The 26,732-nt window shown below is 41.7% G+C and overlaps 1 protein-coding gene across 2 annotated transcripts in view; it reads left to right on the top strand.

Moving 5' to 3' along the window:
- Nucleotides 1–3,262: 3,262 nt before the first annotated feature.
- LOC103391461 (neuroligin-2-like) overlaps nucleotides 3,263–26,732 on the top strand; it is a 153,552-nt gene continuing 130,082 nt past the window's right edge. Inside the window, exons 1-3 of one of the 2 annotated variants that reach the window (XM_017033901.2) lie at nucleotides 3,263–4,033; nucleotides 4,122–4,286; nucleotides 4,424–4,579. The gene's annotated coding sequence lies outside the window, so the exon portion shown is untranslated. Of the gene's footprint in view, nucleotides 4,287–4,423; nucleotides 4,580–26,732 lie in introns of both variants that reach the window. The other variant, XM_017033900.2, reaches the window with a different exon arrangement.

Genomic DNA, 26,732 nt, shown 5'->3' with positions numbered 1-26,732 from the left:
AAATAATAATACATTTGTTTTCAATAAAAAAAATTTCACCCTGGCAACACAAGGCTGAAATATGATTGGATAAAAAATTTGAGCATATGCAACTGGAATCAGCACAACCAAGAGGAAAGCTGAGAATGAATGATGAGAAGACTTATTTTAAGTATTCTGTATTATCTATAACAGGCATGGGCAAACTAAGGCCCGTGGGCCAGATGTGGCCCGTTCAGCAGTTTGATCTGGCCCACCAAAATTTTCCTAATCATATAATTTATATATATTATCAATATAGTTCCACCTTTTCCCTGCAATACCACTTTTCTCCAATAGATGGCGTAGACAACGATAAAAGCATTTTAGCATTTTACTGTAGCCTCATGCATGACTTTTACATGTCATGTATCTTAGTTCACACGAACGTTCCATCTATCTGCTCCTGACCCGACCCCCCTGTTCAATTTTAGTACAATCGTGGCACAGTAATCTAAAAGTTAGCCCACGCCTGGTCTATAATACAGTAATCCAAAAGTTAGCCCACGCCTGGTCTATAATGATAAATATATAGAAAAATGAGTCACTGATTCTGATACTGTTTAGGCCAGCAGAGAAGGCTTTGCTGCCCTTGATGATACACCACTGACCAATCAGATCAATCAGAAGACAGTTAGTACCCAGAGCATACATCAAGCCAATGTAACTGCGAAACATAATCAGTATAAGTCTTATTTGTACCATTATAATTCATGGTCAGGCCCCTTGTTTACATAATCCTTGCCAGTTTGGCTTTTTAAAATGTTGCACCGACAACTGTGGTAATGAATACTGGGAGAGTTACTTGTTCTAAACAAATTAGAACAAACTTTTGTCTAAAACAAATATCACACCTAAGCCATAAAAGTAATTACTGCTGCAAGAAGGGTTGGAGAATGATTACATTTCATCTAATGCACATTTGTACTATGCACTTGCTCTTCCTTCCTTGGCAAAAGCAACACCCCTGTTGTGCTAAAGCTCAAACTCCTGGCATCTGCTCACAACCAAGTTTGTCCTTAGCTATAAAGAATGGCATCTACGCAGGCTTGTACTGTCACTGACTAACATTAGTTTGTAATTATGCACATAATGAGTGTACACAGGCAGGCATGGCAGTTGTTGTAATTAGTCTTAAATGCATAAAGAATTGTTTCTCTTTGATACATTGCCTGTGTCTGTGTTGCAGTGCAGGGTTGAGCAGTCTTCAAACACAGCAGGGATTTGCAGGGATGCTCAGGTTTGCCGGACAGTAAATTAGTCGGCGAGGGAAATGGGTTTTCTGCATAGCGTGGGTGTCTCAAACAGAAAGGTTAATGGCTTTATGAAACTGCAATGACATATTATCGCACATACCTTCAAGCAAACAAATTATTTTATTGTCCGATTGGGGGGGAAAACGTAACTGTTGCAGCCTGGGAGAGTGCGATATCCGTGTGTTTGCACAGCCTTGAGACGCCGTGAGCAGCTGAGGCATGTTTACAGTACATGCGCTGTGCATGGTCGCATTTGCATACGTGACATGGCGTTTATTTATGTGCACAGGCAACATCCCACCACCTCTGTGTTCTTTATGGCTGCTTTATTCCATTATTTCAGAGCCTAGCCAAAGGCACAGACAGCACTAGGGGGAGCGTGGCGGGGGGTGGGGGGTGATCTGTCTGTGGGGTTCAGGTCTCTGAGACCACATCGAAGTGTCTCTTGACTGGTCACTTACAAATGCAGAGAGGTGCACTACCCGTGTACAATATACAATATGTTTGATGTGAACACATGTAAACCCTGCAGGAGCATTTGCCACAAAGCAGTAACTTCCCCTGGGGATACATACAAACAAACTAGCCTCAAATGCAGCATACATTATGTGTGTGTGTGTGTGTGTGTGTGTGTGCATGTATCCGTGTGTAAGCGTGTTGCTTTTTTTTTTCTTGTGGTGAACAAGGGCTGGTAGGAAATGTCAGGATATGCATGTGTTTGTCACCATGTGGCAACACAGAAAGACAGTCAGGTGTCTGTCTGTGTGTGTGTGTGTGTCAGTGTCAGTGTTTAAGTGTGTACACATTTTGGACTCAGGTGTGGGCCATTACCTTTGATGCCTGGCCGTGGCTGCTGTAGACCCTATCAAGTGGAGGACATCAACATCACCCTTGTATACACACACACACACACACACACACAGCGGCTTGGCGGAACGTCACCTGGGAATGTATATCCTCCACCGAAGACAATTTATCTTGATGGCTGAGATGCTGCTGCCCCATGGCGCTCTCTCTTCCCCCCATCAGTGTCCCTCAGGTTGTGTGAAGGTACAAAGGCAAAACTGACATGATTTTTTTTTTTTTTCCCCCAGTCTGATCGACGACGGCCCAGCTGCTCTGTCTCCATACAAGTGAAGGAACACGTTGTCGACCTGCCTGGGGTTTGTACCAGGGACTACAACACAGCCACATGGATGCTGCACAGTAAATTGCCTTCACTATAAGGTGTGGAAGTTTTGTGAGCATATAAGCATCACCCAGAAATGCCCAGGGAGACAAGACGAGATTGGAACACTCATACTTCACTTTAAGGGCAAAGACAACAGGCTGAATTCTTTTTTTCTTTTTTTTTTTTTGGTCTGAATTCTTTTTTTCTTTTTTTTTTGGTTTGTTTGTTTTTAGACGAATTCTTTTTTTCTTGGTTTTTTTTTTTTTTTAGACTTTTATCTTATGAGGTGGGGATTCCTGGCAAGCGCTCTCTCACTAGCTGCAAATACATGGTCCTGCAGTCGGAGAGTGACTGGGGCAGATGTTTGGCCGTGTTACGACCCCGGTAATAAGACAGACGTGGCCGTGCCGCATCAAGAGGGAGCAGGTGCTCGCACCGCACAGCCATTACCATCAGCACTGATGAGGCCAGGGACCCAGACATGCTGGATGTTTGATGGTTAGTATCCCTAAAAGCAGACGCATAAATAAAAGTGCAAGCTGGTGAAGTCAGCAGACCTGGTGCGATGAATCAGTGCACCTATAAAAGTGAGCGTATATTCTGACGTTATTATGCATTTGATCATTTTTATTATCTGCTGTGATCCCTATGAATTTCTTTGAATGTCCTGTTTGGCACCGACTCTGCTGCTGTGAGATCCATCCTGTTGTGATGAACATGGTTAGCCTACTGTAGAGATCAGAGAGTGGAGTGAATTACATGACTCCTCTCCCTGTGATGAAAGGTTAAACATATGAGAGCTGAACGGGAGCATGTGAGGTGACGACAAATGGAGGGACACATGAATGAGTGTTTGACAGGCGGGATGAAAGTGGTAAAAAAAATAAATAATAACAGATGCAGCGTGATTTGATGGGTAGATGGATGGATGGATGAATGTATGGATGAATGGAGGAGGGGGAGGAGGAGAAGAAAGAATACAAACACACACGAGCCAGTATCACTTTGACGTCCTCTGACGTCACGCTGATGCAGATCTGCCCGGTCGGAGGCGAGCAGAGGAGCAGAGGAAAAACATTAAAAGTCCTCAACACATTAAAATGTCTTTAGCATCCTTTCCCTTGGACGACCACGTGACAGCCGGCGCACGGCGCAGCGGATTAGAGTGCGTTTTCATCGGAGAGCGAAGGCGTCAGAAGCTGCGGTAAACACGTCGCAGTTTCTTCATCTTTTTTCTGTTAGACCATATTGAGGTCAGAAAAAAAAGCGTTGCCACGGCGACCGGCTTGCTAGGGAAGACACTGCGGCGCGCGTCACACGCCGGGGACAGACGTGCGCGTGGGCGTGCGCGTGACGGTGCGCGTTCCAAAGGCGAAGCGGACGCGGCGCCAGCACACCAGCAGCGGCAGCGGCACAAGCGTCATCTCACCCGTCTACCGCCGGAGAACCGCACCGCGCATCTCCGCCCTCACCGAGGCTCGCACCGGCTACTGCGGGCGCTGATTGAAGCACTCGATGAGGACATTTATCCAGGATTTATCGGAGGAAACATACACCCGGCTGCAGCTGCAAGCGCTGGTCCGCACAGGTGACTCAATCCGCCGAGTCCCTGCAGACACGTCCGTGTTATTTTGTTTTTGAAGGGAAAATATTGACCTTATCTCTGTGGCAAACAGGAGCGGTCAGATAATTGATGCACAGTTCACCTTTTCCGAACCGAGCCTGCATGTTCCGATGGGGAACCATACCACGTCCCTGTGATTCCTGTGCTGTGTAATGCAGTGGCACTGCTTCTTTTTTTCCGAGTCTCCAAACATGACCCACCTGCTGGACTGAACGAGGTATCAGTGCTGCCAGCGGTGGCAGATTTATCCGATTGAGTGCAATTAATTTGTTTATTTATCTTTCGGTTTGTTTGTTTCGTTCATTTTCGAGTGAGAGTCTTTTAATCGTTTTGATTTATGTTTTGTTGGCACAGTTTTTTTCTCGTCTGGAGAAGACTAGAGGAGGAAGAAGACAAGGAGAAGGGGAGAAATCTTTAAAAACAAAGAAAAGAAAAGAAAAAGAAGATCGGAAAAGCGGGGTTAAAAGAGTCTTCGATGAAAATCTGGCATCCTATCGGCCAGATTAACAGGTAGGTGCGAGTTGATTTATGACACCTGTTTTTATTAATTGCAGTTATGAATCAGTTGTTTTTATTTAAAGACAAATCACACAGACCCATACTGTCAGCTGCAACATTTTAGATAATAAATATAAATATTTCTCATTCCTGAATTTTTCTCAAATTCCCGGTCATTTTGTTGCACTTTAACTGTGTTGTCCAGTTTTGCATTGAATGCATTCTGTGTGCATGTAAATTTAGAGTGTCATGTCAGAGCAAATTGGGAATGTGTGTGTGTCCTGCAGCAAGACTTTCCTTTGTATAAGATATAGGATGCACTTCCCTCTGTGCCCTTCCTGAGGACCTGGACTCAGAAGGCTGCTCGTGTGAAATCACACACACAGAGAGGCGGCTATTCAGTCACACTGCTGCTTCAAAAATGTAGAATTTATCATGTGGTATTTTGTTTTTTTCCATCAGTAACAATGCTGCTTTAGTTAATGTGCAAACAGTGATCGTTTCTCTGGTCCAGTCTGTCGCATGGGAAAAGAGAAAGGGGAATTTTTTCTTTGCAAGCAACATCCTCCCGTGCAGACAGATGCTGGCAACGGTGCACACAAAGCCCCTCTTTAATATTTAAATCATTCTTCACCATAATAGGAGCATCTTTTCATGAGGTCTTTATACTGAAAAGACCTCAGGAAACGCCATGGCCATGAGAACATATTCCCCTAAAAGCGTTCACACACAGAGAGCAGGAAAGAATGGGGTGCATTTATATGCCACGGCTGGTGTTGCGGGGCATTGGAATGGGCCAGTTCTGCTAGATGATAGAATTCATCGGGGGACAAGAGGACCTCTGTTCTTATCTCCAGCAAGAGAAGGGGAAGACAGCTCTACTCAGCACAGCTCACCTTCTCTTCACGGCCTCAGCAGCAAGCCTGCCCTGTAAAGCAGAGAGGGACTTCTCTCTTCTGTGGGGAGAAGCATTTTAATGGAGAAAAATGTACGGCTGTCCTGGCGCTAAATAGATGTTGTCACAGAGGAGTTGTTATTTATTTGGTATAGCAGTGGGCCGCAAGCTTTGATGAGATGTTTAAAGGATAAGGATGCCACATTTGTACAGCATCAAGAGTGATTGCGGCCATTAGTGGTTGAAATGAAAATGGGGTTTTAGAGAAAGGTTATTGTGAATTGAGTATTTTTACATGGCTGCCTGGGAAATCCTAGGAAGTACTTCATGCCCCACTTAGTGATGAAGTTTGTGAATTATTTGTTGTTGTTGTTGTTTTACTTTTTGCAACCGTTGCGCAACACCCCGAAACTAAAGTCCCATTGGTACCGTAGCTTTTCTACGCAACACGCGGCAAATGTTGAGGCAGATGCAACGAGCCATTTCGACCATGATGTTTGGGATATTGATGCCATCCCGCATGGGTCACTAAGTAGACCGCAGATGCAGGCCAGTGTTGTGATGACGCCATCACAATCTCACCGATTCACGCTTTCAAGCCCAGGCTTCACATCGCACCGATTCACGCTTTCAAGCCCAGGCTCTATTGTGTGTGTGTGTGTGTTTACTCTTGCAAATTTATGTCCCACTATTAATTTATCACCACAAACACAACTCAGGAACAGCAGGTGTTTCTCTGCTCCCCAACTCATGATGCGTTCAGGTGTCTTTTTTTTGTAAATTATTATTAAATTCAAATTTAGTTGGGAAATGCCATCTGTTAAGAATGGAAATCTTGAGGTTGATAGCAGCTGACAGCTTTGACTAGAGAACTGGAGACTCACCTGATGGGTGTTAGTGAAATTTAATATTTGTTTTTCAAAGTCAAAATAAATTATATATCCTGGGCGGGCAGATTAAACAAGTCCTTGGGGAGGCGCTGTTGCTCATGCCTTCCTTCTGTTGCTGAAATCTGTTCAGAGGTGCAGAAATTAAATCAGACCTTCTGGAAGATTTATTTTTCGACCACCCCACCCTCTAGCCCCACCCTCACCTAAAAAAAGGTGAAATCATCTTCTACTTGTCAGGCTCACTTGAAGGCCCAAGTGTGACAAACTGCATAGTTATAAAATAGTATAATTGACAGAATAGTGAATAATTATGTGAATGTGTTTGCACATTTCGAAGGGAACAGTTTGGGGAAGGTGACTGGGAGCAGAGCGTTAGCCAGGCACACACTTAATGAACACCCAATTTATGGAAGCAATGTTGAAATGTGTCTCCGTGGAGCTGCTCTTACTGTAAGTAGTTCAAATATTTTGGCAGAATATGCCACATATCTTCTGGTTTAATTTAAGATTGAGCTCAAATATAATCCTTCATCGTTCAGCTTCATCAGCAATACTGGAGTCTGAGCTGATTACATTACCCATCAATAGGTTACCATGTGTCAATAATCACAGTTGAGGTCTATATTGTCCAAAGGCCAGATAAATGAGAAGCATATTGTTGGGAAGGGAAATAATATTTATCTTTCCATTGTCACCTTGTTGTTAGCAATGGGAAAACACTTAAAGAAGGAAAGAATCCAGAAATGGTTAATAGTCAAAAATGACAACCACAATTTTTTTTTGTTTGTCTATTTTTTCCATTGCACAGTTTAGTGAAATGAGCTCTGCAGTGGTAGAGTGGTGGGTGTTGTTGCCTTACTAAATGATGAAATTATTTTAAGGTAAACTGTCGACAGAGTCAGATTGATCACGCTCAGCGAGGCTCGTCTGATGCCAACAAGGGCTCTGGCCTGAGGTTGAAGCCTCCTCTAATGCATGCTGGACATTGGGATGGTATTTTTTTCCATTGCAATTGCATTTTTTTTAAATGGCACCTTTAAAATGCTAATTCTGAAAGCCTTAGGTATACATTAAAAATAAATCTCTGTCCATTTCTTAAATTCTAAAACTACTTTCCTACTAAAAAACAAACAAACAAATAATAATAATAATAAAAAAAACACTGTTTGCTGTAATGCCATTACACACGATCCCAAAGAAATTCTCCTTAATGTTCCAGTAAATTAGCAAAAAATTTCTCCCAGCAAAGACCATACAGGTAAATATCATAACAAAGATTTAAAAATATATTTAAAAAAAACTCAAACAGGTAAAAGGAAAGTTTTGGTTGTAATATCGTTGCACACCTAATTAAATCTCCCTTTGTTAATAATTAAAACAACCGCGTTGTTATATGTGTAGTGTGACCATTCATTTGCGTCCTTAACCTTTGCGCAGGCATTTGTGTTTTTCATGAAAACTACCTTCGCACTTGGATTGTGTAAAAAGAATTTGCTGCTAACGAATGAAGACAACCTTCCCCCGCAATGTGATTCTTTCTGATTGGCTCTCTTCTCCATTCATCCCTTCCTAATAGTTTCAGCACCTTATGATTCGTTTACCACTATCTTCTCTATGTTTGTAATAGTCATAATTAGTCTTCAGCCGTGAAAAGGGATCGTTGGCGAATATTTGTCGACAAAATTAACACTGCTGTGTTGTACTTTGTAGCGCTAGTTAACTCACCTGTAACATAACCCTCTACTCTTATTAAACACTACCTAATTAGAGGGGATTTTTCTATTTCTAGTACATCAAAGGTCTAAAGGTTATAAGCTTCCTTGTTATTTTGGTGGCTTTTGGTCACATGGTTACCCAATGAAAACTATAAATTAGAGAAGCTTCGTCTTGCAGTTCCTTCCACCAGCATTGCATCAGTCAAGTGAAGATAATTGTTTTAATCAGATTTTAATTAATACTATTTTTTTTAAACTCTAAGCCCTACTGTTGTGCATGTGCTAATCTTGTGAAGCAGCGGCGCGTGCATATTGAGAGAAATAAACCTCAGTAAATATACAGTGTATGTATGCTATATAAAGATAAGCCAATCTATATTCTGTCTTTTCCTTTTGCAAACCCTTGATAATCGACACCACAATATTCAAAGTAGGATTTTTCATCTTCTTTTCTTGTAATCCTCAGTGTCTCTGTGCATCGTTGAATATTAAGAATGCGATTGTTATATTGAACAGGCTACTGCTGTCCTCCTATTAAAATAAATGTGAAAATAGATCACCGTCTTCCATCGCGAAAAGACAAAATAACACAACAGAGTTAGCTCTCGTCACAGCATCCACTTTGCATTGCTTACTTCCACACGCATACATTTATTTGTCGCTCTTCTCAAAGTGTTTGTGGCCAACTTCTTATTGACTGGACTTGAAGAATCCCTGCACCGTGTTCCACAAAGACTTTAAACCTCAGATGTTGTGGTTTATTGTCAAATGCTCCAGCGTTTGTCCTTTTTTTTTTTTTTTATCAGTGCAGCAAAATTAATTAATGAAAACTGACATCACAATATTGACTGCAGCACTGTCCAAATTGCTGGAGGATGCATTTCTTTGCCTTTATGATAAAGCCCAGTAAACAATGTTCTCGTGCTCCGTGCAGAATCTTGGCATAAAATCGATACAGTCAAATATTTTATTGCTGTCACAATGTGCAAACCTAAGCATTTAATATGTCTTATTTGTGGGTTTTTTCCCCCCTGTAGATGGAAACACTACAAATACTGTGATTCCATTGGTTTCTGTTTTATCTCTTCTGGTCTTTTCATACAGTGTTTGGCGACAAATGCAATTGTTTTGGTCATTTTTTGTCAGCTTAATGTCAGTAGGCAAGCTGTAAGAAATTACGTTTCATTACCTAGGAATGTTTTCTAAAAGAAGTGCCTCCATCTTCTCGTTCTCAGACTGTCAGAGGCTCTGTTTTTTTGGGATTCCCTTCAAGTGCTGATCTCCCACAGTCCCTCCACAGTGGCCCATTTCTCTTCTCTTTCTTTGCCTGTTGAATAAGTTCTCCACTCTCTGGGGTGCAAGATGGAGGCGAGGGTTTAGAACCACTACTCCTCTCTACTCCATCCCCTCTCTGTCTTCCGTAAGCCTCGCTCCTTCTTTTTTTTTTTTCTTTTATATCGAACGAGGTTCTACTGTTTTGGTTGCCTCTCATGGTTACGCTTTTGCACTTACTCTCAGCTTTTTTCCTTCTCTGTCTTTGTCTTTTATCTTCAAACTCCCATATTTTCTGTCAACCAGCTGTGAGCAGTGCTATGTGGTCCCCAGTGGGCTCATTAGGGTTAGATCAAGGTTGAACACTTTAAGACACATTTTGATGGGGAAAAAAAATCCTGCAGCTTGCTTCCCTGTGTTTCCAGTCTAATCCTGTCAAAGCATCCCACCAATCACCACTCCTCTCTGGTCAGCCAGAAGCTGGCTGACCACCAGCTTAGATCAATAAACATGAACTTCTCTTTTCTTAAAGAAGATAAAAGTTTAACGTAAGACGTGGAGACGGTTGGACCCTGCTCGAACATTCAGGAGACTCGTCAGGACTGCTAGATATCTTCTCTGGTTTGACGTTGCACTGGCTTGGTTACCAACTCCTTCAATTCCTCTGACAGCAAAAAACCGCACAGATTGAAATTTCCGCGAGGCGATTTCTTTCTCCCTTTCTTTTGCACAAATAATTCTATCTTTAATAGAGGTTCAAGGCTACAATGGGATTTCATGCTCTCTGTGTTGCAAAGCCAGGCCCTGAATAGAGAGCAAGATATAGATTTGATGGAATAAACAGCACTGGAGTCAGCAACAACTGGGATTAAATATATCCTGCTTCCTGGCAACTCAGATTGACTGACAGTCAGAATCTATGCTCTGGGAGCAGCAGCTCATCCCTCCAGTATATCGTGCCACTTCTCTGCACTTCTTTGGTGGATCTCTGTGTGCTCTTTTCTCTTTGCACCTTCAACCCTCTGCTGTTCAATTCATGTTCCAGGGATTTGGTGCTTGAAGTTAAGAGCAGTGTTCATTATGGCGTCTTGCAGCACGGCAGTGAAGTGCATGTCTCACAATTCCGAGCGTGTTACAATTTTTTTTTTTTTAACACTGACGTAGAACCCCACAACTAAACCTCAGCATTACAAACGAGCTGAAGGTCAACCTGGCCAGACGCTGGCTGCCTGGCAAGCCAAAATGTTTGCCCTCTTGCTGAAGACACTTACACAGAAAGGAGCAGAGAATGTGCCCGGAAAGTCAAGTGACCGTGGATGTCACTGAGGAAATCGGAAGTAGCAAGGGAAACAAGGCAAAAGACCAAACGAGGTGTGTTTTGGGAAAAAAAGCAAGCTGTGAAGGATGGAACTGCGAGAGAAGGAGCAGCGGAGAGGAATGCCACAACATTACACCATCATCTCTCTCTTTTGCACACCTAACATCTGCTGTATGCTACCTCTTCCCTGCTGTTGCACGCACATTAGTATGGACTGACACACCACCCCACATATTAGTGGGAGCTGTCAGTGGAAGCCCTAACAACTAGCAAGAAAAGGACCAATTGAATGGTAATGTGGGCACAGAAAGCATCAGCACAGTTGTAGCTGTGCAGGGCAACAAGCTGAAGTGTTATCACTGCGGCTCCACTGTATAATGATGAAGGCTGATATAAAATACACACCTCCCTTTAGTGCCCACACACACACTCAGACACATGCACACACACACTAAGCACTGGTCTCAGTCAGTCAAACATAATGAGCCTCCATGGCAGTCTCCCCAGTGGCTGTCCCACAGCTCAGGCTGCAGTGTTACCAACTCGATGTCCATATCTTGTCGTAAGTGATGGTGGGTTGCAGTGGTTAGGGTGTAAGGCCTGGATGTAGCTGGCAGCTAATGGCAAGACTTGGAGATGCGGCAATAGTAGTTGCTGCTGTCCATCCCTGAGGGTTACTGCCACAGCCAACAACATGCTGCCTTCAGGAACATACACTGGTCCTCCATGGCACAGATAGTGTCCTTTGTTCCAGCTGTAGTCGCACATGTTTTCCTTCAGGCTTACCTTGAGAATCGAACCACCGTCTGAAACCAATGGAGTGTCCCGAGTACTTCCGTTTGCCGTCTAGCTCGGGTTGATGCATTGTTAAGCCGCTGGGCGTTAGCCATCGAGCCGGTGGAGTCTAATGAAAAGAATAAGGCTGTTCATAAAAAGCGAATTAGGATGTCCCCTGTTTGACAGGCCCTCGCTCGACAAGATGCATTTGTGTGTTAGTTAGGAATGAAAGCAGGGGCAGGACAGTGATGAATGAGCAGCAGAGCGGCAGTGTTACGCTTTAACACTTGATGATGCCAAGCAGGCGATGATTGTCCCCGTGTCTGTCGCAATCAGCAACAGAGATAAAAATCCTCAAGATAAGGTAAGAGCCACAACTTACATGTTCCCCTCTCGCACCGGAGGGTACAAACAGTTGCCCTGCTTTTTTCATTTGATTTATTATTACCACAGTTATTTTTGCTCCTTTTTTGTTTTTCCAAATATTTAATCATGCAGCATTTCATTCTTCGTGGAAACAATGCACGCTGGTTGAATCGTTCATCTGTGACTCTTTAATGACTCTCAGGGCTGAAGCTATTCTTCTGCTGACAAATGGAAGCAGGAAAGAAGAGCTAATTTTCAATCTGTTCAGATCAGTCCCGGGCCAGACACCCCACTTGAGCAGATTTTCGCAGGCTACACTTTGGGAGGAAGCAGCTCACTGCACCAGGCTATAACATATAAGTGAAATAAATGTCAATCTTCTGAGTTTTGCCCGTCTTTACTGAGTGCACTTATCAGCTACCCGCAGGCTTCAGTATCTTGGTGAGAATGACTCATCTTCCTTTCGGACCATGCTCTCTTCTGACGGTCCGTGAAAGTTACTTAAGGTGTAAAGATGCAATGAAAGTGCGGAGAACAACAGTGCAGGCTTTGTGGTAAGAGATTAATGGGTGATAATGAGATTAGAGCATGACGGAATGACCAACAGATCATGCACTGTCACAGCAAACGGTACAGGGATGTAGAGGCGACATTTAAAGATCAAAGCACATCACTGTTAGAGATAGAACGATGGGGTCTTGTTACCTTCATTACCCACTCTAAGGGTCTGTCACCTCTGTAACAGGCTTGTGCTAACAGTTAATGACTGCTGAGATGGTTTGCTGCAATTGTACATGTGGTGAGTTTATTTGGCATAATGTGCTGTGTCCAGGTTTTAAAAAAAGAATCAACCGTTGCTTCCAGATGAAACGTTCTCCTCGCATTGGGGCTTGAACACTGAGTTTAAGGAAAAGGCGCCAATTTAGAAGGCTGAGAGTCGGCAGGAATTTCTGGCCTGAAAATGTTGTTTTTATTCTCTTTCTTTCTCTCTTTTGTTTTTTAAACCCACCATTAAAACTAGGGCTTTTACATGGATTCAAAAGTAAAAACCAGTGAAACAGAAAGACCTTTACAAAGGTGACCACATCTTGGAAGACATTCTAAATCACTGGTTTCCAAAGGTGGGGGATGGGCTCCCTTTTGGGGATGCGGAGCAAATACGGTGGGTGCGACAAGGGAAATTCATTTCAAGAGCAGTATTTTTTCATCCTTGGGAAATTGCATGCAGAGTTTAATGATAATAGCAATCCGTACTGCGATAGATCATCGTGCCATTTCATGATGCCTGCGCTATATCATTGCCAACTTTCTCAGATGCAGCACTCCTGCCGCAAAAGGCCCCACACCACTAGGGGGCCTTGTACTGCAACCATGATTTTCTTTTTGTTTTTATTCGTTATAAATACAATAGTTATGTATCATTTTGTGCCAATGACAAAAAATAAACTGAAAAATACAAATCTTTTTTATTCAGACTGTAATTAGTAACAGGGTAATCTCAGAAATTTTACAGGTGTGTGAATAACACAAAAAAAAAATGAATGAAATGTATATTATGAATGAAAGTGTCCTCGTCTACTACCTAGTTTAAAAGTGCCAAAAATTCTGACTGAGTTAAGTTGTTGCAAAGCTACTCGTCCCACAGATTTTTTTAAATAAATAGCAAAAAGACATGCATGATTATGATGATTTTTTTTTTCAACATGATAAAAACATATAGCAGCAAGATATTGTGTGTAATAGAACTACAATACCTGTGTTCATGTGACTGTTCAACATTCTACAATACCTGTGTTCATGTGACTGTTATTTATGCATAACTGCTAATCCGTGTCAAAGGGCAGGGCCCAGCATTTCAACCTGTCGCAACCTACACTGCGACAGCCCTGATTGAGGGCATAAATCCTGACATCAGAGACGGTTTTTCTCATGCAGGAGAAAACACTCAACAGCCAAGTGTGTAAGTGCACTTGATGGGTATATGCATTCTGCACATTTCAAGATTTTGTAGACAAGTGAATATCTGAATTGATTTTTCCAAAGGTCTCAGCAAGACTGACCCACCCACAGATTGTGTTCTGGACGTCTTATTTAGCAGGACTTTGACAAATCTGAATCGGTGGGCATGTATTGATCCCTGCAGCTCAGACAGTAGTTCATAGCCGTCTCTAACTGGTCATCAGAGGTTAACTGGATCAATCGATATTTGCCTAAAATATAATTGAATCTATACGTTGAATTGCTGGAATCTACTCTACCTCCACCTTTTCTCCCCTTTTGTCCTCCCTCCACCACTTCTTTAACTCTGGCTCCTGAGACTGGCCCCTGCCCTTCAGTACCTCTACTCTCCACTTAATTAACAAATTGATCAGTGCACTCATAAATTAGGCCATTGGACTGGCCCCCGTGGAGCACTCTTCCTCTACTCTTACATCCTTTTATTGTCAGCCATTCTCTCTTTAGCCGCACAAACGCAGTCCCTGGGCCGGCCCCAGCCTTAGTTGAGTTATTATCTGAAGCTGAATGTATTTTCCACAGTCTCAGTCGATTTAGTTGCTTATAAATTTACAGCGGGCTCCCAAAAACTGAAGTGTGTGGAAAGTGGAATTAAGGCGAAGTCGAGTGCTGCTAGTTATGCGGAGGTCAGCTCTGCTCCCATAGAACCCTTCAATTCATTAGACACACAATGCTCAACCTTTCATGGTAGCCCCTCCCCCTCGTGCCTGTAAATGTTTTCCTTCCTGCTCTCTCTCTGACCTGTTCTTCAGAGAAGGGTCCTGGGTGCCTGCTCAGAGATTTGTCTAATTAGTGAGGATCTCAGCAGTCATTATAAAGGGAGGCCGTGTCTGCTAACCCTCCCTCGTTAGCATCCTCTGTTTTTGAAGTAAATGGTTGTTAGCACTACCGTTTGGGTTCTTCTTGATTTTCATTTTCCATCATTTCCCTCCTGTATTTTCGAGCGCACCTCTTCACACACCATCCTTTATGGTACTTTGTGGAATCTCTTTTACCCGCCCTCCTGGCAGCCATTGCTGCACTCCAACTGCACTTAGTGTAAATCCTCTTCAGCCTCATCCCTCCTTGTGTGTGTAATGTTTAATCTAAGCCTTGCCTCATGGTGCGTCACATCCTTCGCCCCCCTGCTGAGGTTTCTCCTCGCCTAACTGAGTGTTTAGAGAGGCTAAATGGATCTGAACCAGGAGCCTGTGCCAGATATGATCTGATGTAAGATGGGTGGATGGTTCGATTTAAAGCCTTGGCTCGCTGGTATGTGATTCACTCGACACCGAAGGTGTACAGCCATGAACACAGCCGGAAGTGAGAACATGTACTGATCCAAAACCTGTTTTATTCCCATGAGGACATAATAGTATGACAGACTGCAGCAAGCGATGCACACATAATAATGGATCCCCTCAGTCAACACTGAGCGGCCCTGAAGGAAAAGGCCTGATTTGACCTTTAGATTTCACCCTCGACTTTGGAATGACCCAGAGACCTGAGGATCTAAAGCTGCATGTTGGCTCGTAGGCTGTCAAAAAAGAAATCAGAAATGTAACTTGGAGCCACTGAGGGGTTTGAAGTGGTCAATTCATAAACTGACTGAAAATCAATGCAGGGATGTGAACACAGTAGTGATGTGATGTGGTAGCACCAGTGAGAGGCCCAGCTGCTCTATTTTGGACAAGTTCAGGTCCAAACAGTGCTTCTGGTCTGCTCCAGAGAGAAGAGAAATGGAGGTTATGGTTGGAGGAAATTTACTGTTCTCTTATCTATCCATCTATCCTTCTAGCCATCCATCTATCCACCTCATGATCCTCATTATTTAAAAAAGAATCTGTACATTTGAGAGGATAAGCTCATCCTTTTGACATTGTCACATTCCCATTTTTTAAATCATGTTTACTGCAGTGTAGGTGAAGCTTGACATATGAAGATTAATTACATTAATACATTTTAATAAAATATTATAAAATAAAGTAATATTAATATTTCATATAATATTATGATATAAAAAATGTTGAATAAAATCAAGTACCAAGATCTGAGGCAGTTTTGTCAGTTACCAAGCTCTAATTCCCTCTCTTTTTGATATTGGACTTTGCATGTTCCTAGAGAATAAAGTAATCCCCTAAGTGCCCTTTGTAGTTTTTTCCTGAAATAGCTGTAATACAGGTAGATTTTTTTTTTTCTCTCCTGACAAATCCAGACTTCAAGATTTGCACAGATGGACAGGGATTGAGAACCAAAGCTGGGAGAAATATAAGTAGAACAGTAAGGTTGAGTGTTTTACAATGAGATGGTTCACGGTGGAGCCGCCGGTCAAGGTCGGCGATAATACGATCACACTGGACTGGGTGGAGAGACAGTGTGTGATATTAAACATTTTAATCCCAGGATTGTGTGTAGAGGTCCTACGGGGATTAGCATACCTGTTATTCCATTCTGTCAGCGTGTTTGTTTTTTTGTTTGCATTATGTATACTGCTCGTTTTTTCTAATTGTTATTTGTTGGGCCACTTGTATTGTTAATAAGCAACAGCCGAATTTATCATCTGTGAAATAAAGCAGTTACCGCTTTGCTGCACAGCTATAGTTAAACATATTCTTCTGCAGTTCACCATTGAAAACTGTCCATTTCGGGCACAATGGTCTTGATAGACTATACCTAAATATACATAGGCATTACAGTAAGAATGTTCTGTAAAAAACAGATGGCAGAAAAGGAAAAGTCACGGTTGCATCTTTGAGAAAGGCCTTTATCTGAAGGACACAGACTGAGCTGTAGCCTTTTGAAGCCGACAGATGTTGGACCTTTTGCATGGCAACACTGTAAAGATGCATTTATGAAGCTAATCTTAAATAAGATCTTACATCATACGTGAGCGACTGCACTAAATGCCATGTCAGATCAGCCTTCCAGGCCTGGTATTCTGTGGGGAAACCATCCCCTTCCATCTGGGGTACCCTAATCCCCACCATTATCCTCAACCTGGAGGCAGTGAAGCAGTGGTAAATTATGACTTGGAGCCAGTCATCATCATAAAGCTATGTTCAGCTGACGTCAGCCTCACAAACCCAGCTATCAGCACACACTATCAAATCAAGCAGGAGGATTTGTTTTTTCAATGCACTGCAGTTTTCCCGGTGGTTTTCTGTATTTTGATACACTGACATTCACTTTGAGAACGATCCATGCAGCCGCAGTGAGATTTGGCATTTATGACGTCGTCACCATGTCATTGGTGAAATAAAAAACTATTTTCATTTTTTGGAAAGTCTTTGAGACTGATTGTCTCTTGACTTCTTTACCTAAATCAGATCAAGTCAGTATCCCAGCACAACAATGTAGGAGCTCCATTCCATTCATTCCCCGTCCGCTCCTTGCAGACACAATGAGCCGTTGAACACTGACACACCTAATTGGAACCAACATCCATTCTACCATGTTAACTCAAACAAATGCATGATGGGTACCGACCCTGGCACAAGCCGCAACTCATCATTCACTTGATGGAGGAGCTGGTGCGGGACTGCTGTCAGTTCCTCGCACCCCATTATAGACGACAAGTGAGGCCCGATCAACATAGAAAGAGGCTGTGTGACTGAAAAATGTCTGACAGAATCCTCGCTGAGATTAATGTGAGAAGTAGAGGGTCATCTGTTGTGAGGAGCCAGGAGGGTCTCAATGACATCACACAAGACTCAGGTCAGGAAAATCCTCCAGTTCTTCAGTTTAAAAAGCCACGACTCAGTGGTGAAGAGAGCTTTCATTGTTGGACTGTTGACACAGTGATTTTAAGTGATTTAAATATCGTGAATATAAAATAATTTCATTGTAAATCATGAGAGTTCTTTTTTGAAATTTTAGAGAAAATGAAGCAATGTTGGTAAACCAAAACCTTTTAGTCTATATAAAGTGGTTCTTGACGTGGTTTGTCAAATAAAAAAAGTTACCAGGCCAATGTGATGCACCTTCATTTAGTTTTGGCTTGGGTGCTGCTTTTCAAACTACCAGGCCAATGTGATGCACCTTCATTAAAAACCTTAAACATATATTTACGCATATAAACTGAGCATTCTTTGTATATACATTATTTGTAGGGTACTGATTGAATGTTTTTAGCTGTTTGGCATAATAGCATTAATCTGTATATATAATGAGGAATGCAGTATTTTTAGGGCTCATGTAATTATAAAAAAGCACATTCAAGTTTTTCTGGTGATTACAGGGGTCTCGATAGTTGTATTAAGCACCATCTTTACTACGTATTCCAGTTCCGTTCCAATTATCCTTGTGTACAATCATGTTTTTGTGTGTTCATCACTGAATCAGAAACACAGTATGAAACTGCTGGTTAGATTCAGTCTAAGAATCAGAAACACAGTATGAAACTGCTGTAGCTCTCTTGGTTGGGTTTGATGGTAAAAACAAGCCTAAAGACAGACACCCTCCTAATTCTATCATGTGATCCCACCACAGAGGCCTGCAGGTGCACTGATGTCTGAGCATTAGAGCAACATGAATACCAAATAATAATAGACGGCAGAAGAAATGTGTGGAGACGCACCGAGCATGATCACACACGTACTGCATACATACAGGCGCCGAAGCGCGAACTGTGCTCCGTGTTTGTGTTGTGTGATAATTAACTGCATCCACGCATATGCACTCAGGTGGATTCACTCCATGAATCACATGCACTCACCTTTTCACACTTGACTCGCTGTAGAGCATATCTTCACATTACACATGTTTTAAAAAAAAAAGTCGCTGTATGATTGGTACAAATGAAGCTTGTGTGCCAGTATTACTCTGCAGAGTACATGTCATGTCACTGGGTTACTGCCAACACTAGAATGTTTACATTCATATCCCCCGACTCCCTCTGTAATGGAAGACAAAGTTAGTGTCTCGTCTCCTCGATATACACCTACGTTACTTGTAGCAACTTAACATCTGTGTATAGTGTGAGATTTTCCTTTTGAGATGGACACTGACATCATTTGCAATTTGAAGAATTCAAATTCATATTTTTAGTCAACTAACCTTTTAATCTTGGTCATGTTGTGCAAGTTTAAGCCTCTAAATTAACCCCTTAGCCCCCCAGGCTGCAGGCTCAGTTTGAACTAATTTTGCTAAAATAAAGGTCAACTCAGTTGCTCTGCTTTGACTTTGAGGCTGCTGTTTGCAGTTTAAGGACTATTTACCAAAAAAAACAAAACATTTTTGACTGTTGTCTTTGTATTTTTTAGGTTTGTGTCATATTTTAGACTTCACATATCTGTATTCTGAGGTTCCGTATTCTTTAGGTTTCTAAAGGACTTAGGACTTCACATATCTGTATTCTGAGGTTCCCTTACAGCCTAAATGACGATACAAAATATAGTAAAGTGAAGCATAAAAAAGTGCTAGGGGACTAGTTTGTGAAGTCCATGTTTTATACTAGATGTCACTGATGCTGACACAGGTGCTAACAGCTAATGTACTCTTAAAGGACCTTGCTTACATAGTAACGGTTGCTCGGATGTATGATTGGACGATGACCGTTTGAGGAAGGGGGATTTTCCAAAAGGTCAGTTTTCTTTTACTCCAGTTCCTGTGAGGGCCTCAGGAGTAAGCAACAATAATAAAATAAATAATTGAAAAAATTTGCAATATGTTGGTGTTAATTAATAATTTACTTAACACACGAATAACAGCTATAACACCCTGTCATCTATATATATATATATATACATAAATACATACATATGTAATCACACATATGTAGGTATACAGTATATATATGTATATGTATATGAATGTAACTATGTAAATATATTCATATACGTCAATTGCATGCACACCCGTATGTGCTCACAGGCTTCCTTCCCACCAGTCTCTCCACTCTATCAGGTGTTGTTCAGAAATTGTATTTTTCAAGCTATTTCTGGGCAAAGGTTGGACACAGATAATAAAAGCAACACATCAACCCTCCCCAGGCAATCCTGCTGTGTGTTTGTGCCCAGGTGTTTAAGCCTGGGCAGAAGAACAACAGTCTGTTTGACTATGACTGCCCCGGTGCCTCAGACCTCTGAACACCACACTCTCAGCACAAATGTGACCCAGCTGAATGATGTGACTGTATCTGCACAAGCGTTGTCACCCGTACATATGTCTTGCACCTAAAAGACTAAAGCTTAGACGCCTCCAAATGGATATATGGCTACTGCTGCGTACAACGTGTACAACGACATAGAGTACATACGTCTCAACTACTGTGTTGGGAAGATAAACATGCTATAGGTTACATGTTTATTTGCAGGTAACCAGGGCAGTTGCTGCGATAGGAGCACTCGGCTAGATAAGAAGCCAAAATGGGATCATGAAGGCGACATAGCCAGGACGATGAGACAGTCGGACGGTTCATGTGAATCCAACTGTTCGTATACCGACGTATTCATTTCAGTTAATAAATGTCATGAGATGCAGAGATTAAAGCTCTATTTCAATGATAAGGGCGGTTTTTAGAGAGTGACATGTAGCCTGACTGATGCTACTGCTTGGATGTAAAGGATTATCCCATTACTGAGACCTAGGCATTTGCACTCAGCTGCTCACCTCAGGGGGAAAAAAGGAGTGAAAAGGAGGGACGTAGGAGATAGGATGCAGGGGAAGCAGAAAAGCACGGTGTTGCTGTTGGATGAGAATGAGGATGGCTGAGAGAGAGAGCGAAAAAATGGAAAAGAAAAATGAAAATGATGGAAAAATGGCATCAAAAGGGGATGGGGTATGAGGAGGGGGGCTGTAAAAGCGCGGGGATGAAGTGAGACAGAGCTTTGAGGCCGGGATAGAAATAGAAAGGGTTGCAGCACAAAAAAAAAAAGACGAGCCATTACAAGGGGGTGAGTATAGGGGAGAGAATGGAAGAGCAGGAAGACGAGATAAAAGCCGACGATAGAGATTTGATAGTGTGGCTGTGAAAGAGTTACGGAGTGCAAAATGGAACAAAGCCATGAATGATGCATCAAAGAAAGGACTGGTTGAAATAGATGGACTCAAGTCGGGTTTTTGCAAAAAAATATGGACAGATTGGAGACAAATGAGAAAGGAGGATGAGTAAGTGGGGCAGTGTGACGAAGCAGACGGAAATGAAATGTAACTGGAAATATAATTCTCTTTGGACAAAATGACAAATTGTTTGTTTTTCTGCACTTGTACCCTACAGTCCTTTCTAAGATGCGATATTCCTAATTCCTGTTAATTCAACCAATCCTTGCAATTTCCGGGTAGTCTTGTAGTTTTCGAAGACCGCCGCAACTTCAACCGATGTTGTGCTCATGGTCCAAATGACAGTTTGTGATCCATTGCTTAACAAATTCCTGTGACGTGAGATGAGATTATAGTCAATGTCTGAAGGGATGTTACATTGATATTGTAATTTTGTTTTGATAAAATGCCAACAAAACTATTAGACTAGCTTACAAATATTAAATACATATTTAAAATTTTAAATGTATTGTTATATTGTCTCATTTTTAACTCTTTAGGGGCAACAATAACATGTTTACCACTAAATCCTAAAGAGGTTGACTGTACATGCTGATGTATTGATAGTATAAGCTGATGATACGACATACAGTATGTGGCTGGGTGATATGGGCTAAAAATCATGTTGCGATAAGGTTGAAAGAGACAGAGGGAGAGACAAAGAGAGATTACTGCTAGCGTAATAGCGTATATATTCTTACAAACCCATCAAAGCCCATTAAAATCCATCAGATGTTCGCCAAAAACACAGTGTTCATTCGTGAAATCCTGTTGTGCTGCTCAGCAGACGTCTGCCAGCACTGTGACATCCATCACCGTGTGTACGTTCGCTCTTAAATAATTGTGATCTACGTCGCTTTTGTGATATATTTAAAAACAAAAGCAGTCTGGGAGAAAATATTGTCCCTAGAAGACAAAGCTTGGACGTGTGCGGGTGTAATTTTTTTTTGCGCCCGTTGCTTGAAGCGATGTGACAGGAAGAGAGAGGGAGATTCATGGGTGAGGGCTGAATGCAGACGGCGGTGATCAAAAACAAGGGGGGAAATAAGAGAAAGTAGGGAATGTGGCTACAGAGAGAGAGAGAGAAGGGCTGATGAAAACAGAGGACGGGTCATTATTCCATTCAACCTCCCTCCCCTGTGGATTGATCTGGTGATGAGGCTCGCCCACACACTCATACACCCTCACATACACCTGCATTGATTTGATTGGGCTCCTGTCAGATCCAGTGTTGCCTTGTTGTTTACGACCACTGTGTACAGCACATCGGGGTTCACACACACACACACACAGGATAGGTTTACAGCTTGACTTCAAGCGTTGCCCTTGAGTGTGACCACACTGCAACAAAACCCTCAATCAGCCACATCTAATCTATAAATTTAGAGCTTTTATTTTGAAAAAAAATGAGCAGAGGACCCTAAAATACAGTAAACAAGTGGCCAAACAAGCATTAGATTACGGATATGTTTTATGGCATCTGTCAAGAGATCGGGAACTCAAGCGTGGCCTTGTGCCCCAACTGAATGTGTCTTGAGAATGCTCGGATGATGTGGAGAAAGCATTGGTATGGGTGTGAAAATGATCACATGGTCAGGTCACATACTGTAGCTTGTAAACAACAATATCGTAAATAAATAATAAGGATGCAGATTGACCGGGCTGTGACTGGAATCGGCCTTGACCTGGCACGTGTATTGCCAGTTTTGCAGCCAGTCATTTTGTGCCACTCAGACTCACAAGCTGGCGCTAATTCATTGTTAGCTTGTTCTAACATGTAGAACACCATCATCCAGTCCAACATGCCCACACAAACTGATCTGGGTTTTTCCACACTGTTGTGAGCATTTGTTAGTTTTGAAAGGCTATGTAAAAAAATACTACTACTGCAACTTGATCCTACTTCTTAATGTTCCTACAAAAATTATATATATACCATCATTACCAGACTGTAAGTCGCTACTTTTTTCACACTCTTTGAACGCTAGCAATCAATGAGTTTTCTAGTAGAGCTACGGCTTAAACAGTGATGTGGCTAATTTATGGATTTTTACGGGTTAGCGAAGTTCATACCGCTAGCAATCAATGAGTTTTCTAGTAGGCTACTGTGTGTCATACTAGTAGCGTTTGTCTGTCTCTGAATAGCTGAGAGCGTTAGCCAAAGTTGAGAGCAGTTTGAACCCTGTCATGTTGAAGAGAGAGTTGGTTATACATGAGCTGTCAACTCTGTTGTGGTCGGTGTGGCTGATAATAAAGACCCCAACTTCCCTGTTCCTGTTTACCTCTGCACAAAGTGAACGGAGTTAGCCCCAGAACTAATGTTAGCTTCAATAATCCGGAAATTACGGTAATTATAAACACATTTTTCAATAAACCAGTTTAACTTTTGAATCCAGCTGGGCAGTGTTTGTAATAAATAATTTTATTATAAAGGTTTTTTGACGCCATGTCATTGCTGTGGTTGTTACAGTGAAGTTATGTTTCACTATTGCCGTCGGTTCGACGTCTGTACAGTTTGTGGCTGCTTTGTGACAACAATAAGAAAAAATGTAATTAAAGTGACTGAAAAAAGACGAGTGAATAGAAAGATTACTCCTTTTAATAAAACGATTCTCATCAACAGAAGCTGTAAGACAGACTGCATTGAAAAAGCCACAGAAATGATAAAAATTAAATAAAATAAAAGATTATAGAACAACACTGAGAATTGTCATTAATACCCAGGCAGGTGGAAACGACGTGATTTCCAATGTTGTTCCAAAATCAGAATTAACATCATCTAAATCAGGCATGGGCAAACTATGGCCCGGGGACCAGATGCTGCCCGTTTCTGTTGCCAACATTGTCCAAATATTTCCCAAGTAGGTAGCGTAGAAAAGTCTAAAAACATTTGAGCATTTTAGCTTCACTCCACTCCATGTTTTAGGACCTATTGTGGTCCACGAGTCAAACAAGTTTGATGTAAATGTTAATATTTTTTTTTAGAATGAATTGAACTAAACAAAGTAAGTTGCAGAATTTAAATTGCATCTGCTTGCGTGCGACCATGTCTGCATGATGCTGTGTGAGCCAACGCTCTACAGATACAGTTTTGCCAATTGGCGGATCAATTAAACCATCAAAGTTACTCTGAAGCAGATCAGAGCCACGAATTGATTGGACATTAAAGGATGTTGGGAGAGAAGAACAGACCTATCACACCAGGTTAACGTCACCATCAGCTAGAAAATGTAATATATTCTCTTTCTATTTCTATGCAGCTTGTTTCCCCAGATGCAGATTAACCTTCCAAACACTTCAGTACTATATCTATAATAAAATTACTGTAGGAGTGCAGGGGGCTACTATAGGGGGCCAAATTGCTTTTAAAATGGCTTTCTTTTTTTTTTTCTTTCTTTTACATTAAGACATTTAATAGAAAAACAGGCTGTTTCAAGATAACAGCGTCGCAGCGAATGTTGCACAGAGCCTAGGTAATGTAAATGTTATCAAAAAATAAATAGAGCCATCAAGTAGAGTGCATGCACATAATGTGACAGGCCACACTGAACGTACCACGGAAACCCTGAAGACTGAAGGGGGGGCTCATGGAGCACATTTTCGATAACGTGTTGCACTTCTGTGTACCATACTTGTTGAGAATGGAGGCTGAGCGATAATGAAGCGGCAGAGTGTGGATGTTGAAAGTAGAATTTTTTTTTTCTGACTGCCTTATTGTAATTAACTTGGAAGAATATTTTAAAAATATTTTCCGAAAATATGCCCATAAAAAATTTGGATGCATTCTGTCCAACTCAGCACACAGCCAGCTTTGTCGTTACACTTTTTTTGCATCACTGATATTTATTGGACTGTTTCTTTTAATGAGGTGCAGGGCTATTTGTGGAGCTGCTTGATTAAAGTAACTCAGAAGCAAGCTTTTTTTTAAATTTTATACGAGGTTTGGAGGAGCCGAGCGGATCGGTGCTGCGGCTGCAAGACCGAGTTCTAGTATCTCCAGCAATAACTTCACAATCAATCACTGTGCTTGTAAAGGGAGACAACTCAGCAGGAGGTAGATTTCGGGAAAATAAAAAAAGTAAAGCAAAGCACTGGCATCATTTTGAACATTAAAAAATCCAAAATGTTACAGCCGCATTTTAATCATTATGTTTACGATACATCGCTCCAATTAGACCAGATGAAACAGATGTCTCCAAGTTACAGCGGAGTGACCAGACGGCTCTCATGGTGGCTCATATTCCAAACGTATTTGGAAGACTGTACGCCCGTGCTCATAGCTACATCTGCCGTAACTGACAGTTTTTGCTTTAGCCAGCTCTTAATGCCAAACCTGTGGGTTTACAAGTGGCTGATGACGGCCGTGGTTGATAAGAACGTAGCCAGCATTTACCTTCTTGGCTAAAGATGATAATGACAACTTCATCATCCTCTCGGCCACACTGGAGCCATTTTGAGGGCCTGTGGAGTGGGGCTGGAGAGGCTGGTATGTGCAGGTTCTTCAGGTTCGAGGGGCGCTCATTGACAGTGAGTGCAAACTTACTGTTTAACAAGCTTGGAATATTAATGGACGGAGATGCAGATACTATGGGAAGAGACCACGGGAGTCTGACCAAACTCTGATAGAGAGGTTTTACTGTGTATTTACTGTAAAACATAGATGTACATCTTAATCTGCTGCTCCGGTCAGTGACGATTATAGACCAACCTCTTGTCTATCAGATGGTCCAGCAAGTACTCAAGGTTTCTGTTTTCCATATTAAGCAGTACAGATAGCCGCTGCATTATTTTTGCCACCACTGATTTAGAATTGGGGAAGACGCACAAACCCCACCCCCTGGAAAACAGCATTTGTGTCTGCCCGGAGCCCCCCCCCTAAAGGAATCTTTTAGAATGTATTTTATTACTTTTTTATTCAATAATTATTGTATTTATTTAGCATAAGAAATCATCAGGTCTAAACGTATAGGACGTCTTTAAGTTACAGCTGTCACATGAGGTACGTTAAGCTACCATCGGAAACTTGAGAATCCGATGATTAAGGCAGTTTCCATGTTGTACGTTTTTTCCAAATATATATAATAATTCGATTTTTTTTTTTTTTTTTTGCATTTTTTTTTTTTTTTTTGCATTGTTTGTTTTTCTTATCTTACTGTCAATTTTTTACCGTCAAGAGTTACCCCTAGTGGCCCCCTGGCGGACACCTAAGTTTGCTATAACCTGCTGGAGGTGCTTTGTTTACCGATAAACAACCCGAGGTTTTTAACACCCCATAAAGTTTAAGGACAGTCTGTGAGAAACACAATGAATGAATCGCGACTGAATCATCAGTCATCAATCATCACGTTTATATAACGACCCCAGCTTAACAGCTGTATCATACTTTTTCCAAAACAAAACCAACTTCAGTGGAAAAGTAACTTCACATTTTAGGTTACATGACTCAAAATATAACATCAAATAAATGTGGCTTCTGTCCTTTACTTTATCTTTGACATATCATCCACTTTGCTTGCTGTACACTAAGAAACGAAGAGGAATCCATTTCTGAAGTAACGTTTCCATCACTTGTTGTCGTAGTATACAAATGGAGGAAGCTCAGTATTATGAGGTAGATCATTTTTCTGCACATTTGTATATCCAGGAAAATACAAATGTTTCTGAACTAAATCATAAGACACTTGACAGGAACAGACAGGAACAGCAGAGGTGAGAGAACAGTGACTGGGATGTTCCGCTGCAGCTGCTTAAAAATCTCCTGGAGGAAACACTGCAACCTTCAGGGCCTGGCTTAAAATCATTCCGCATTCTGTTTCACGTGCAAAAATGAAAAAAGTACATGCATTATTGATGCTCTTTTTGCTGTTCTCTCCTAAGAGGCTGCATTCGTTGACAGTAG

The sequence above is a fragment of the Cynoglossus semilaevis genome, chromosome 1, assembly GCF_000523025.1.
Source record: "Cynoglossus semilaevis isolate Cse_v1.0 chromosome 1, Cse_v1.0, whole genome shotgun sequence".
NCBI lineage: Eukaryota > Metazoa > Chordata > Actinopteri > Pleuronectiformes > Cynoglossidae > Cynoglossus > Cynoglossus semilaevis.
Note: the sequence above shows the minus strand (reverse complement) of the source record. Positions and strands in the feature narration are given on the sequence as shown.